The sequence below is a fragment of the Myotis nattereri genome (assembly GCF_964212035.1).
Source record: "Myotis nattereri genome assembly, chromosome: 2".
NCBI lineage: Eukaryota > Metazoa > Chordata > Mammalia > Chiroptera > Vespertilionidae > Myotis > Myotis nattereri.
The window spans coordinates 92979471-92994344 of NC_138076.1; the positions used below are offsets into that span (position 1 = coordinate 92979471).

Consider the following 14874-nt stretch of genomic DNA (forward strand, 5'->3'; position numbering starts at 1 on the left):
GATTAAAAGATATGTTAATTTTTTTAACTCCTTATTGAACAACATATATAATAGAAAATGTCACAATTATTTATTTACATCTTGATATAACTATCACAAAATAAACACACTGGGCCCTAGCTGGCTTGGTTCAATGATAGAGCGTCGGCCTGCGGACTGAAGGGTCGCAGGTTTGATTCTGGTCAAGGGCATATGCCTGGGTTGTGGGCTCGATCTCCAGTGGGGTGTGTGCAGGAGGCAGCCAATCAATGATTCTCTCTCATCATTGATGTTTCTATCTCTCTCTCTCCCTCTCCCTTCCTCTCTGAAATCAATAAAAATATTTTTTTAAAAAATACAATAAAATAAACACACTGGGAACCATCATCCATATCAAGAAACAAGACACTGGCAGCACCCTAGAAGCTTCCTCACAAATTGCACATATTTTTAAAACCTGGATTCAAACCTTAGTCTTTTATCTATCCATCAGTACATCCCAAAACAGAAAAGAAGCCCTAGCCGGTTTGGCTCAGTAGGTAGAGTGTTGACATACAGATTGAAGGACCCCAGGTTCAATTCTGGTCAAGGGTGCGTACCTCGGTGGCAGACTCCTCCCCAAGCCCGGGCCCTGGTCAGGGCATGTGCAAGAGGCAACCAATCGATGCGTTTCTCTCACATGGATGTTTCTGTTTGTCTTTCCCTCTCTCTCTCAAAATCAATGGAAAAATATCCTTGGGTCAGGATTTAAAAAAACAGAAAAAGAAAAAGAAAGGAAGCCACAGGCTGCAGACAGATGCTTGCCCTGTAAGCATCCTGACCCAGGAGCTGCCCCGCAAAGGCCATTGCCAGCCATGCTATAATGGAGAGTGGGCAGCATCTCCCTGACTTTCTATGGCTCCTGTCTCTTACCAGGGCTGCAAATATGATCAGCTCATGTTCATGTTCAAGGATAGATCTAGCACTCATCTTCATTAAACTAAGATATATAATAATAAAAGCATATATGCAAATCAACCAAATGACCAAACAGCAGAACGACCATCCAGATAACCTTCTGGACAACCATGCTATGATACCCACTGGCTGACACCCACTGGCTCCAGGCCAGCCAACACGGGTGTGATGCGATTGGTCGGGGCCTGGCCATCGCCCCATGATCACCCTGCAGAGGAAGGCCCAGGCCACAGGCTGGTGAGGCGACTGATCAATAAGGGGGCTCCACGATCGCTCCAAAGAGGGAGGCCCAGGCCACCAACCAGTGGGCTATGGTGGGTGGGCAGGGTCTCCCTCTGCGGGGCACAATCAATGGCAGAGCCCCATGATCAATCGCCCCAAAGAGAGAGGCCCAAGTTACCCGCTAGCAGCACTGCAGTGGGTAGCCTGGGCCTCCCTCTGTGGGGGGCGATCCATTGTGGAGTCCCGGCCAGGTGGGCAAGGCCTACCTCTTTGGGGTAATCAATTGTGGGGCTCCCGGACTGAGAGGGCATAGGCCAGGCTGAGGGACACCCCCCCCCACTCCCAGTGCACGAATTTCTTGCCCTGGGCCTCTAGTTCTATCATAAGGCTCAATCCAGATGAAAATAAAGCAGATTGAGGTTTGGCCTCACCAAACCTTTTTCTTGTGTAGTTCTTACAAAACGTAGTATTTAGAGAGGACTCTTATTTGATCTGATCCAGATAAGAGTGGGGGTAACCACAGGTTACACAATCGGCGTGTCCAACATTCTACACCCACACCATGTAAGAAATTACATATGGCCCAAACCACAACTTCTAACTAAAATAAGGCTGCATCCTAACCTTCCTATTGCTCAGTGTCTTAAAACTATTATTTTGTATAGGTTTTTTAAGTTTAGATTTTTTTTTTTTTTTTTTTTTTTTAGTTGAGCTGTTTCAAATAGGAAAGTACATCCAGTCCCTGTTAGTCTATCAAGGCTAGAAGCAGAAATCTAAAAACTTACATGCTGATAGTCCTCTGGAGGTTTCTATTTCTAGAAATACAAAGCATTTGATTATTCTTATGCTTTGCTATATAATGGGTTCTAATTTTTCTTTACCAAGTATATGTGGTTGCTTGTTTTATAACCACAAAGTTTATGGTTATATTCAGACTTAGATTTAAAGCAATTAACAACCCATCTCCCAGTGATTCAGCTGGGAAGAACAAATTCACATCTTAATGTTAAGAACTCAAGGGAAAAGGAGACAAGAAGAGAGGAGAAATAGAAAGAAAAGAAATTATGAAACTTAACAAAATAGAACAGGCTCTATTTTCCTTCTACTCTTTAAAGTATATGTTCAAATAGTTTGTTGGACTATCCTATATAACAAAAGGCGAATATGCAAATCGACTGAACCACAGAACGACCTGTCACTATGACACACACTGACCACCAGGGAGCAGATGCTCAATGCAGGAGCTGCCCCCTGGTGGTCAGTGCGCTCCTACAGGAGGAGTGCCACTCAGTTAGATGCTGGGCTCACAGCTGGCTAGCCTGACGGCATTGGCAGGAGCCTCTCCCCCCTCTACGGCAGTGCTAAGGATGTCTGCAGGGAGCGGGTCTAAGCCATCAGTCCAACATCCTCCGAGGGCTCCCGGACTGTGAGAGGGCATAGGCCGAGCTGAGGGACCGCCCCCCACCCAGTGAAAGAATTTTGTACACTGGGCCTCTAGTTTCTAATATTTGCTAAAATCACTGTAAAAATGTATTTGAACATTTGTCACTAAAGAGTTAAACCAGACTCCATGGGGATGGGGGTGGGGCTGAGGTTGCCTGCTGACCCTGCCAGGTGCCTTTGGTAAAAGGGAAGTAACAATGTGTCTAGTACAAACACATTATGAGCACATTTCAGCTATTCAAACCACACAGAGGAAATGGGGGAAGGGAAGCAGGGGTAGGATGGGGTTCAGAGAATGAATAAAAGGAGAAAATAGCCCAAAATTCTGCTATGGCTCTTCATGTGATGAATGCCTCCATTGTATGAAGCTGTGGGTCCAAATAAGAAGGTTATTCAGTTATTGCAGTCTGCATCTGAAATATGAAATAGTTCTATTCCAGCTGTTTAGCTTCTCACACTACAAAAACAGTCCTCCTCATTAGCTACCACTTTTTTAAAAAAATATGTTTTATTGATTTTTTACAGAGAGGAAGGGAGAGGAATAGAGAGTTAGAAACATCGATGAGAGAGAAACATCGATCAGCTGCCTCCTACACACCCCCGACTGGGGATGTGCCCGCAACCAAGGTACATGCCCTTGACTGGAATCGAACCTGAGACCTTTCAGTCTGCAGGCCGACACTCTATCCACTGAGCCAAACCAGTCAGGGCGCTACCACTTTTTTTCTATGGTACAACTTCATTTCATACTTTTAGAGGGGAAATAATTTTTCTAAAACCTCTCTTCTCTAACCTCAAGTAAATTTACATGTTCCAGTGAATTGGGGTGAATGTTTGGACCTAATTTTATGTTTGCCATAAGTCCACCAACCCTCTAATAGGTGTCCACACATTATGTGGGAGCAGCCCTCATCTCTCCTTCCCTTCTCCAAAACAGCTCCTCTCTGTGTCCCTATCCCCACCCCCAGGTCCTTCACTGCCATCTATTTTCCTTGGATAAGAGCCTCACAGTGAATAGGAAACATTTTTGAGAAGGGAGGAGGGGTTGTGAAAGAGACTTAGAGGCCAAATGGGGCCCTTGGAGGAAAATGAATTCAGAGTGGCTGATAAAACTCAATAGCACTCAGTGTTGCAGAAAGCAATGAACATTTTACTTAGCAGCAGTTCATCTAGTGTTCCAGTCTAATTGAAGATCATTTTCCAAGAAGAAAAGAAGGGTGTGTGGTTTACAGCTACACATCTGTATATGGTGCTGAGAGCCATCCATTTTTTCCTGTGTAGGCTTTTGTGCAGGGAAAAGACTCATCTTTGTTTTTCTGTCTGGCTCCTGGTGCGGCATTCTTTCATAGGAATAACACAAAGGGAAATTAGATGGTTTGCAAACCACTTTAAAAAGTAAATTTCGAGAGAAAATTATGTGCTGTAATTTGATTATAATATTCTATATCTAAATATCCTCAGACCTCCCTACGTAACTGAGTGTATATAAAATATGCAAATATTGATCTGGAAGCTGAGTGTTCTATCAAATTAGCTGAAAGTATAATACCTTGAGAAACCACAGAATCTACTTTTTTTCATTTATTTGGGAGTAATATGAACCCCTGACCAGAAACAGTAATTTTCACTTGTTGTATTAAAATCTAAATAAAATAAAATAAAACTTATAAATTATTTCTCCCTGGATACTGCCTTTGAATAGAAGAGGCCTTTCTTTCCAGGAAGGGTCAGCCCGTAGGCCATGTTAGCCTGAGGGGTCTTATGCTTCCTGGTGGTCTTGCCTTCCATGGAGCCAGTCAGCATGTTGCTTTATACATTTAAAAGCAAAGTACTGAACTGTTAACGTAATTCGGTTAGATTTCAGGAATTGCATATTTGGACACCCTATCAAATTTCTTCTTTTCTCCTTTTGGTCTTTCTCTTTTTGCTAATATAAAGGCTGTAACTGTGAGGAATGGGTAGTAATATTGGCTTCTAGTTTAAACTCAATACATTTGTAAGTAAAAAATTCAAAACTCCTTATTTAACTTCCTGACATATGTTCTTTAAATAGAACTGTGAATTTTGACTGCAGCAGATAGCAATTAATCTACAATCCTACATGGGTTACCCATCTATTCATTCCTCAGAAAGTTTCTTCTAATTCAAGAACTATTATAAGTTGCTAATAGTGGGTACCTAATAAATATTTATAAATTTTACTTAACCTGATATAATATCTCCAAGATCTATTTGGTACCCAGATTCATGAACATTCCTGCAATACTTGTCCCTGATATTCAATTCTCAGAGGTGAAACTGAGGTGGGTGATTTTGAATGATTTCTGGGCCTGGATCCCTTTCCTATGATATCAGAGACATAGCTTTCTGAGGTGACTTCAGGACAGAGCCCTGGAGAGACCTTTGCTCTGTGAAGCCACCCTTAGAAGCTAAAATAATCTATTCAATGGTTCTTGGCTGGCTCCTGCTGGCTCAGCTGAGATTTAAACCTCTGATTTCAACAGGAGCCTTGACACTTTTGAGCTTCCTCGTCTCCATGGCATTGGACCTGAGAAGTCACATAGTCTGGCTGGCACCTTTGTAAACTACTTCCCCTTGTGAAAAACGAATAAGGACTTTTATAACAAAGAAGAAAACATGCTGCCTGTGCTGGATTCCCAGCCTAGGCAAGAACAGTGACTAGGTTCATCAAGGCCCAACAGGGAGATGTGGAGTTAACTCCGTTGTCTATAGGAATGATCAACTACAGGGGAGCCATGAACTGCTGCCAGCATATATTCTTCTTGCCTCCATATTAGTTCCATCACAGGCCAAGAGGTCTGCTATAGACTTAGTAATCAGCATAATAATTGCTAATAATTCTTGAGCACTCATCATATATCCTGCACTGTTTTAAAGTCTTTTTAATAATTCATTTTATTATTATAACAGATCTATAAGGCAGATACTAATCTTTCTATGTTGCTGATGAAGAAACTGGAGCACAGATATTTTAAATAAATTGCCCAAGGTTTACACAGTGAAATGGTATAAAATTGTATGCACAATTCATTGAAACTCTTCTCTTCAAAAAGTTGAGTACAAACCTCCTCCTTCCTTGATTTGAATCAGACTTAGAGACTCAAGTCTGATGAATAGAATGTAAGTGATAGCATAAGCTTCCTCCACTGGGATAAAATATGTTGCTCCTTCTTCCTGGATCTCTCTTGGATTGCTTGCTCTGGGGGAAGCCAGTCATTATGTCATAAGGACTCTCAGGCAGCTTGTAGAGAGGCCCACATAGGAGAACCAACAGCTAGCACCATGTGCCCCCAGGTAAGTCAGCCATCCTGGAAATGGGTCCTCCTGCCCCAGTCAAGCCTGCAGATGAAGGCATCCTCATGATAGACCCTGAGCTAGCTAAGCCACTTCTAAATCTCTGACCTGCTGAAACTGTCCTATATAATAAAGAGGTAATATGCAAATCAACCATCACTCCCACACACAAGATGGCCACCCCCATGTGGACACAAGATGGCCATCAGGGGAGGGCAGTTGGGAGGGGCCAGGACTGCAGGGGAGGGCAGTTGGAGGGGGTCAGGCCTGCAGGGGAGGGCAGTTAGGGGCAATCGGGCCAGCAGGGGAGCAGTTAGGTGTGGATCAGGCTGGCAGGGGATTGGTTAGGGATGATCAGGCAGGCAGGCAGAAGTGGTTAGGGCAATCAGGCAGTCAGGCAAGTGGTTGGGAGCCAGCAGTCCTGGATTGTGAAAGGGATGTCCAACTGCCCATTTAGGCCTAATCCTGAATGGGCAGTCAGACATCCCTCAGGGGGTTGCAGATTGGAGAGGGTGCAGGCTGGGCTGAGGGACACACACCCCCGTGCACGAATTTCATGCACCAGGCCTCTAGTCTATATATATAAAAGGCTAACATGCTAAGTATCCAACCATCTGACCAGTTGCTATGACACACACTGATTACCAGGGGGCAGACACTCAACACAGGAGCTGCCGTGACACACATTGGCCATTTACAGAGAAACGGCACCACGGACCTTGCACCCACAAAGCAACACTCGGCTTCCCCCAAGTGGGACACAGGCCCTGCCACCACCCTGGAGCAATGCCCCACTAAATCACAGCCAATGCTGCTGAGACCCCTTGGCGCAAAATGCAGCCCACAGCCCAGTCCAGCCTGGAAATGGTCACTGTGGGCACCAGGTAATGATGTCACATAGCAACACCCGGCTTTCTCTCCCTAGCGATGACTTGCAGTTTCTTCAGCCCAGAAACATGACTTGCTTTCTATCCAGGTGCAAATATTTCACACTTTAACCAAATGTCTGTGAAGTGTTTTCCTGTGCCTCATTTGATCCTCACAAAAGTCCTGGAGTAGGTAGATAGGAGACTCGGTGGAATCCTATTTTTTTTTTTCATTAGCTGGAAAATGGAGATTTAGAAAGTTTAGAAACTTGACCCAACTGAAAAGAAGTAAGAAATGGTGGACCTTGAAAATGACTCAGGTTTTCTCAATGCGCAGAATATAGTCAAACACTGCTGCAGTTAAATATTTTACCTTTTGTTCTCCCTGCATGATCTACAATAATAATCTGCTTCTTGTTGATATTTACTGCTGTGTTGCTGACAATTACCTGAAAGAGAAGTTGGGGTGCTTCCCTGGGCTGGAAAAAGTTTAGCTAAATCAGAAAGCAGATCTAATTAAACAAGTTTATTCTATATCTATAAAAGGCTAAGTTGACTCACGCATATGCTATACATATAAAGCTCTCACTGGCGCCAATCACATGCGCGTGTTTCGATCTGTCATTGTTGATCATGAATTTGGCTGACACTTCTATTATAGAGAAAGAGTGAATAGCAATATTAAAATATTTCTTCTAATTAATTTCAATGTGCACAAATCCGTGCACTGGGCCACTTAGTGAGATAAATGTTTATTGTTCTGAACTGCGAGGTTTAGGGTAATTTGTTATGTATCAATAGAAGACTAATTCACATAGCTTTTAAGTGTCAGAGCCAAGATACCAATCGTGGGGTCTGAAGTCAGAGCCAAATTTTCCACTATATAATTCTGCCTCTATTAATAAAAAGGATATATTTGATGAGCTCAGATTCTTTTTTTAAAGAAGTGTTCAATAATTGGAAGGACTATTTCATTCAAGCTGCAGAAAATTCTAAGGTGTTTTTAGACACTTAAAAATCCAATGATGGCAATGTAGACATTAGCATACAATCACTCCTTTCCTTGGATGTTCTGAATGAATGAATGCTGGTCAAGGTCTTTGGCCCTATCCTAATTTTACTAGACTCCAGGCAGACAATACCTTTCTATTAGCACATTACTTCAGACAAGCCTGTTACAATATCATTAATCAAATTACAGCTTTCTTTAATGACATTTCTATTCTGAGAATACACCATAACCACCTCAACCAAATTGGATCTGTATCACATCTATTGGCCTATTGTGTATTAACCCTTTTTAATAACCTAGTACTTTTGGTCTGGGAGGAAAACATAAACATTTAGATAAACTCATTTCTGCAAGTGGCTATTTCTGATTATGTGTTGATTAGGACTGCTTAACCCTCAGAAGGTTGACTCTCTGCTGCCACCTTGTTGATACAATAAAATGTTAATGTCCATAGCATTGGGCTTTGCACAGAGTGGATGCTCATTGGTGATTCTTGTCTCTTTTCCATCACTCCCCCCATATATTATTAAGAGAAAGTTAGTCTTCCTCATAAATTATTAGATATTTGTCTAAATAACCATCATGACATAACCCCACAGGCTGTGGTAAACATGTGTTCCCCACTTTTCAGTACCAAGGTACCTAGAACATCCATTCAGATATTCAGGAAGATACTTGGTAAAGAATTTAATAATTATTTAGAATCAAGGGAGAGAGATGGCCTTAAAGATATTCCAAACAAGAAGTGCTAATCTGACTCAGGAATCTCAATACTCATTGTCTCTCATTTGGAGAAGTGCCACAATTACAATCTCTCTGCCACTATTCCTGTATGTTTTCTACAAAGCAACCACATCAATCCTCTGCTTAATACCCATTACAAAACCCAAGTTTCCCACCACAATAGAACTTTCCACAATCTGATCTTGGCCTACCTTATTTCCCAACAATCCTCATGCTTTTCAACTTAATAACACTGAACTTTATAGAATTTCTTGAGCAACCATCCTAACTGCAACCCGTTTATATCTCCTTCAAGTCTTAGGCTAGAGTTTATCTCATCTAGGATATCATCCACCCACTCCACCTGACCTCTGCCCTTGAGCCTTTCTCCCCACTGCTGGAGTGGACCCTTATCCTACATGCACTCAGTATGCTATGTTGACATTATTCAAATGCTTGTCTCATAAGGTCTTTGACAACATCTGCAGGATCATATTTAACTTTGCATTCCTGATAACTGTAAAATAGTAGATGCTTAATAAAAGAGGAAATGTATACAAAGCATGCAGCTCAACACCTTACATAGTTAGTGATCCATTCATGTTGTTATTGTTAATTTGTTAATGAACTCAATGATCACAGCTCACATATCTACAAGCAAAAATTTGTTTGCTTTCTTCCTGGCAAAAACTAAAGAGAGGAAGGTTCAATGAAAGAAAAGGAAGGGGAAGGGAAAGGAAGGGAAGTAAAGGGAAGGGAAGGGAAGGAAAGAAAAAAATACACATAGAAAACAATGAAGATTCTAAATACACTAAAAACAAGCAATTAAATAAACTAAATCAAATGAGATTAATTAGAAAATTAGCCCTGACTGGTTTGGCTCAGTGGATAGAGTGTCGGCCTGCAGACTGAAGGGTCCCGGGTTCGATTCCGGTCAAGGGCATGTACCTTGGTTGCGGGCACAGCCCTAGCAGGGGATGTGCAGGAGGCAGCTGATCAATGTTTCTCTCTCATTGATGTTTCTAGCTCTCTTTCCCTCTCCCTTCCTCTCTGCAAAAACTCAATAAAATATATTTTTTAAAAAAAGAAAATTAAAGCAATGGATACTTGACAAATTTTCCTAGAGGGCTAGATAGTCTTTACTAGGAAAATGGCTTTGAGGGAAATGGTAAATTCTCTATAGCCTGAGTCACTAAAAACTGGAACAGACTCAGGGAGAGTGGTGGCAAGGCTGCCCAGCACCAACTCTGCCCTTGGGGCTGCACTGGCCTCTCCCCTGCTTGCCTGCCTTCCTGCAGTGGCCAAGAATGCAGGAGACGCCTGGTGGTCATCTTAGAACTTTAAAAATGGAACAGACCTGCTTTTAGAGGATAATGCTGAGTACACAATGAAATCTTGGAATAATAGCCAGTCAGATCTCTATAGCAGTGACCAAAAAGAGGAAAAGGAATAATTTGAGGTAAAAATTAAGATGATTTGTAAGAAATGATGGATTTAAGTAAACTGCCTACCTCACTTTTTGCTTGCAGGATCCATGAAGCAGTGTTTGAGGTGCAAGAACAAGAAAGATTTGAAGCACTTTTCAGTATCTATGATAACCAGGTTATATTTCAGTTGTTTAAAAGCTTTAGAAGAGTCATAATGCATTTCAACAAGCCTGAAGCAGAAGCAAAAGCATGAATAGAACACCATGAAACAAGGAGATTAAAAAATGGCAGCAGAGTAGGAGGATGCTGCATGGACATGCTCCCAGGAATAAGCTGGAATTACAACTGAAATGCAGAAAGGCTTCCTGAATAATCAATGGAAAATTCACAGGAGAGAACCCTGATACCCAAGGACAGAAGGCGGAGACGTCATAGAGACTGGTAGGAGGGGCAGAGGCAAGAAAGGGCAGGCCAAGCATCCACAGATGGCAACTGAAGTCCTGGAGAGATATCTCAGCTGTGGGGGGTGCCACTAAGAACTCTGTGATCTAGTCCTGGCACTAGGATTCCCAGCAGAGAGCACCAAACTGAGGAGGATACCCACATAACATCTAGTTGTGAAAAGCAGTGGGATGCTGTCTGCCAGGGAGTGGCAGCTGAAAATTCAGGCACCCTATTAAAAGGCCAATGCATAAAAATTCCCTGTGGAGTCACCCACTTTGTGCTTTGGCAGAGGGACAGTGAAGTGAACTGGAACTGTGAGAGCAGAACTCAAGACTGGTGACTTGGGGGATAGAGCTCAGAAGACAGACACCCCAAGTTTCCTGGGCTAAGTCATTCCCTCACACAGCAGAGGACATCTTTCTCACATATACATCTGCCTTGCCTGGGGGGAAGACAGTTGACACACCCTAATGGAAAACACCTTGCCCTGAGGCCACTTAAGGGATTAAAAGTAACAATTAGCCTCCAGGCAGAAGCAACTGCCCCACCCTGTTGAAAAAAACTCTCATCACACCTGAGGATGATTGTCTGGGGGCAATTCAAGTTGAATATTATTAGTCTGTAAGCAGGTGGTCTCTGGAGGATTTGAGTCTTTGCCTGATCCAATTAGTCAGAAACAGCCTTTAACACTGTTCTGCACTAGAGATTGAGAAGTATAGAGGATCTACCTAGATAATAGTCACAAACCCAGACAATAAAAATGAGGAAACAAAGGAACAACCCCCAAATGAAAGAACTAGCAAATTCTCCAGAAGAAGAGGTAAATGAAGCAGAGATAAGAAATTTATCTGAAACAGAATTCAGAGTAGTGATGTTAAAAATACTCAACAGTATAAAAAAGGATATAGTAACTATGAAAAAAGAACAGTCTGAGATAAAGAATGACATAACGCAAATAAAGAACACATTGGAAGAAATACACAGCAGATTAGGGGAAGCTGAGAATCAAATCAGTGAACTAGAAGACAGAGTTGAAAATATCACTCAATTAGAGAACCAAAAAGAAAAAAAAAATTAAAAACAGGAGGACAGCTTAAGGGAGCTGTGAGATAATGTGAAATGTAACAATATTAAAATAGGAGGTGTGCCAGAAGAGGTAGAAAGGGAGAAAGGAATAGAGAAGGTGTTTGAAGAAATGATGGTAGAAAACTTCCCTAACCTGTTAAAGGAAAATGTCACACAAGTTCAGAAGGCACAGAAAACCCCAAACAATAAGAACCCAAACAGACCCATACCCAGACACATCATAATTAAAGACAATGAGAAAATCTTAAAGGCAGCAAGAGAAAAGAAAATTGTTACCTACAAAGGAGTTCCCATAAGGCTGACACCTGATTTCTCATCAGAAAATCTACAGGCCAGAAGGGAATGGCATGAAGTACTCAAGGTAATGGAAAGCAAGGATCTGAGATCAAGATTACTATATCCAGCAAGGCTATCATTCAAAATAGTAAAATAAAGAGCTTCCCAGACAAAAAAAAAAGGCTAAAGGAGTTCATCACCACCAAGCCAGCATTAGAAGAAATGCTAAAGGGATTGGTGATAAAAAGAAACATTGAGAGAAACCTAGCCATCCAGAATTAAAATGGCTATAAATAAGTACCTCTCAATAATAACCCTAAATGTAAATGGATTAAATGCTCTAATCAAAAGGTGTAGGGTAGATGAATGGATACAAAAACAAGACCCAAGTATATGCTGTCTACAAGAGACCCACCTCAAAACAAAAGACACATACAGAATGAAAGTGAAGGGATAGAAAAAAATTTTTCCATGTAAATGGAAAAGAAAAAAAAACCTGGAGTCACAATACTCATATCTGACAAAATAGACTTTAAAAGCATCATGCTAAGCGAAATAACCCAGTTGGGGAAAGATAAATATCATATGATCTAACTCATTTATAGAATATAATGAACAACATAAGCTGAACAAAAATAGAGCCAGAGGGGAAAAATATACTAGAATATAATAGAAGTAATCCTGTTATTTGTAGATTTTTAATATTTCCTACAACTTTTGTGATATCATACCATGTTAGTACAGTTTTGGTAATATTATTGTACTTAAAATCATTTTATTCTTGAAATATCAATGTTTATTGCATGTAATACTATCATATGTAAGATCATTTTTCTTGAATAATTGGTGTTTATTGCATTTAACATTATGATATTTAAAATCATTTTTCTTGAATTAAAAAAAACAAACACCGAAAAAAAGAAAGAAACCATCTCCTCTAAAATAGCAAAAAAAAAAAAAAAAGAACACCATGAAACAGACCTCAATGGGAAAAAGCATAAGCCATATTTGCAAAGGTATATATGTCCAGTGAAACAGACAGATCGTATCTCCCCCCCCAGCATCTCCTCAGGGGTGTGAAAGCAGGATGAAGATGCAATGCTTGTTATAAACTACTAGAGGTCCAGTACATGGATTCGTGCACTGGTGGGGTCCCTCGGCCTGGTCTATGGGGTTTGGGCCAAAACCAGCTCTCTGATACCCCCTGAAGTATCCCAGATTGTGGGCCAGGCTGAGGGACACCCCACCAGTGCACAATTGGGGCTGGGGAGGGAACACGGGAGGGCTCCAGGGCATATCCAGCCGGTCTCACCCAGTCCCGATCAGCAGACTCCAGCAGCAAGCTAACCTACCAGTTGGAGCATCTGCCCCCTGGTGGTCAGTGCGCATCATAATGACTGGTCAAATGGTTGAACGGTCGGACACTTAGCATATTAGGCTGTTATTATATAGGATTATATACTCTGTGCTCTTTCCAAATTGGCACCAAGAGAGAAATACGAGCAGAACTAGGTTGACATCCAATGTGGTTGTTCACGTCTGTAAAAGTGAAACTGTTATTGAGAAAAGTGTGCCTATCCCAGTGGTACCCCAAGGACTCCACTCCCACTGGCAAACCAGGAAAGACCACACTTTTCTCAATAACAGTTTCACTTTTACAGACGTGAACAACCACATTGGATGTCAACATAGTTCTGCTCATATACACAAAATACCGGCTCTTCCACAAAATACTAACTTCTGCGCATGGGCCATGAAGTTTCAATCTCACTGTATGTGCGCTCCTGCACTTGGTATTTTGTAGAAGAGCCACACTCAAGGGGCCAAAGAGCCGCATGTGGCTCTCGAGCCGCGGTTTGTCAACCACGGGTTAAGGAATTAAATATCTCAAATGTCACCCCCTTGCAGTGGCCACACCCATTCTAACCGATAACCTATTCCCAGGTGTGATTGACAGTAAGCATCTTTGCTAGTCCCCCCAAATTTACTGAGCATGCATCTACCTTCCCTTTCTTTCCTGTTTTTAATAACTAAGTTAAATACAACAGTATCAAAACTGAAGAGGAAGAAACAAAAACAACAGAAAATTACCCAGACAGGATGCCCTGAACTTCCCACCACAGAGCTGAGTAAGCCCCAGACCTTGATTGCCAGGTGCGTGCCACCTGCCAACCTGGGCCTCCGCAGGAGCCTTGTGTCCACCGCTGCTGGTGCACTGTTGCTAATAGGGACTGCAGGGAAGGAGGGAAGTCAATGTAGTGTGAACACCAAACCTGCACTGTGGACATGGTAATATGGAATAGAGGCTGATAGTAACTGGTCAAAATTTTAACTGATATTCTCAACAGCACTTTAAAGGATTTTAGCCCCCAACATGTGGCATCTCAACAATTTTTAAATAGTAGCAAATTAGGAAAATGGCTCCCTCCAGCAATGTTCATTTCCCTGATTCCGTGTAGCATGGGGTACCCAGAAGACTAAAACTGTAGTTACTGAGTGCAATTGCATTTTTATGAGTTTAAAAGTAGTCTTACAATTTTACTAATCCAGTGTGGGTATTTTTGTGCTGGTATGATACCTTCTAACTAAAACCCTTAATCAAAGATTAATTGTTATTCAGTATACATGAAATGTTTTGCATGAAAAGAAACCTGAAATACAGAGTAATTCATAGAAAGTCTTTTTTTTTCCAAGTAATTTTTTCTTTGGCATTGGGGAAGAAATGGCAGGTTCACTTTTGACTATCAGAATCAAATAGCACAAATCTGTGTGCATGTGTTTTTACTTGGAAGTCAGAGGGAAGTGATTGTCCTCGTGCGTCATCACTCACAGAGAAAGAACTACTAGTACTATGTTGAAAAGGGAACATGTAGCCAGTGAGTCTGACTGATGATGGCTAGGTGGCTACAGCAATCTGCCATTTGTGACCATGTTGTAGCCGGTAGCATACCGAACTGTCTTCAGTCACAGGTTGAGTTTTTCTATGCTATACATATTTGTGTGTGTCATCTGTAGACTTTATATTAGAAAAGACAATAATATTATTTTATGAAGACCATTTTAAAATTCTTCATTTAAACATTTTCAGCTTGCTTTGAGAGGAAAGTCAGATATACTCCATTTC

At 41.6% G+C, this 14874-nt stretch overlaps 1 pseudogene across 1 annotated transcript in view; it reads left to right on the top strand.

Moving 5' to 3' along the window:
- LOC308513779 (ER lumen protein-retaining receptor 2-like) overlaps positions 1-10197 on the top strand; it is a 60486-nt pseudogene extending 50289 nt beyond the window's left edge. The window contains exon 4 of the transcript in view: positions 10047-10197. The product of the transcript in view is annotated as an ER lumen protein-retaining receptor 2-like (transcript). The remainder of the gene's footprint in view (positions 1-10046) is intronic.
- The last annotated feature ends 4677 nt before the right edge of the window (positions 10198-14874 follow it).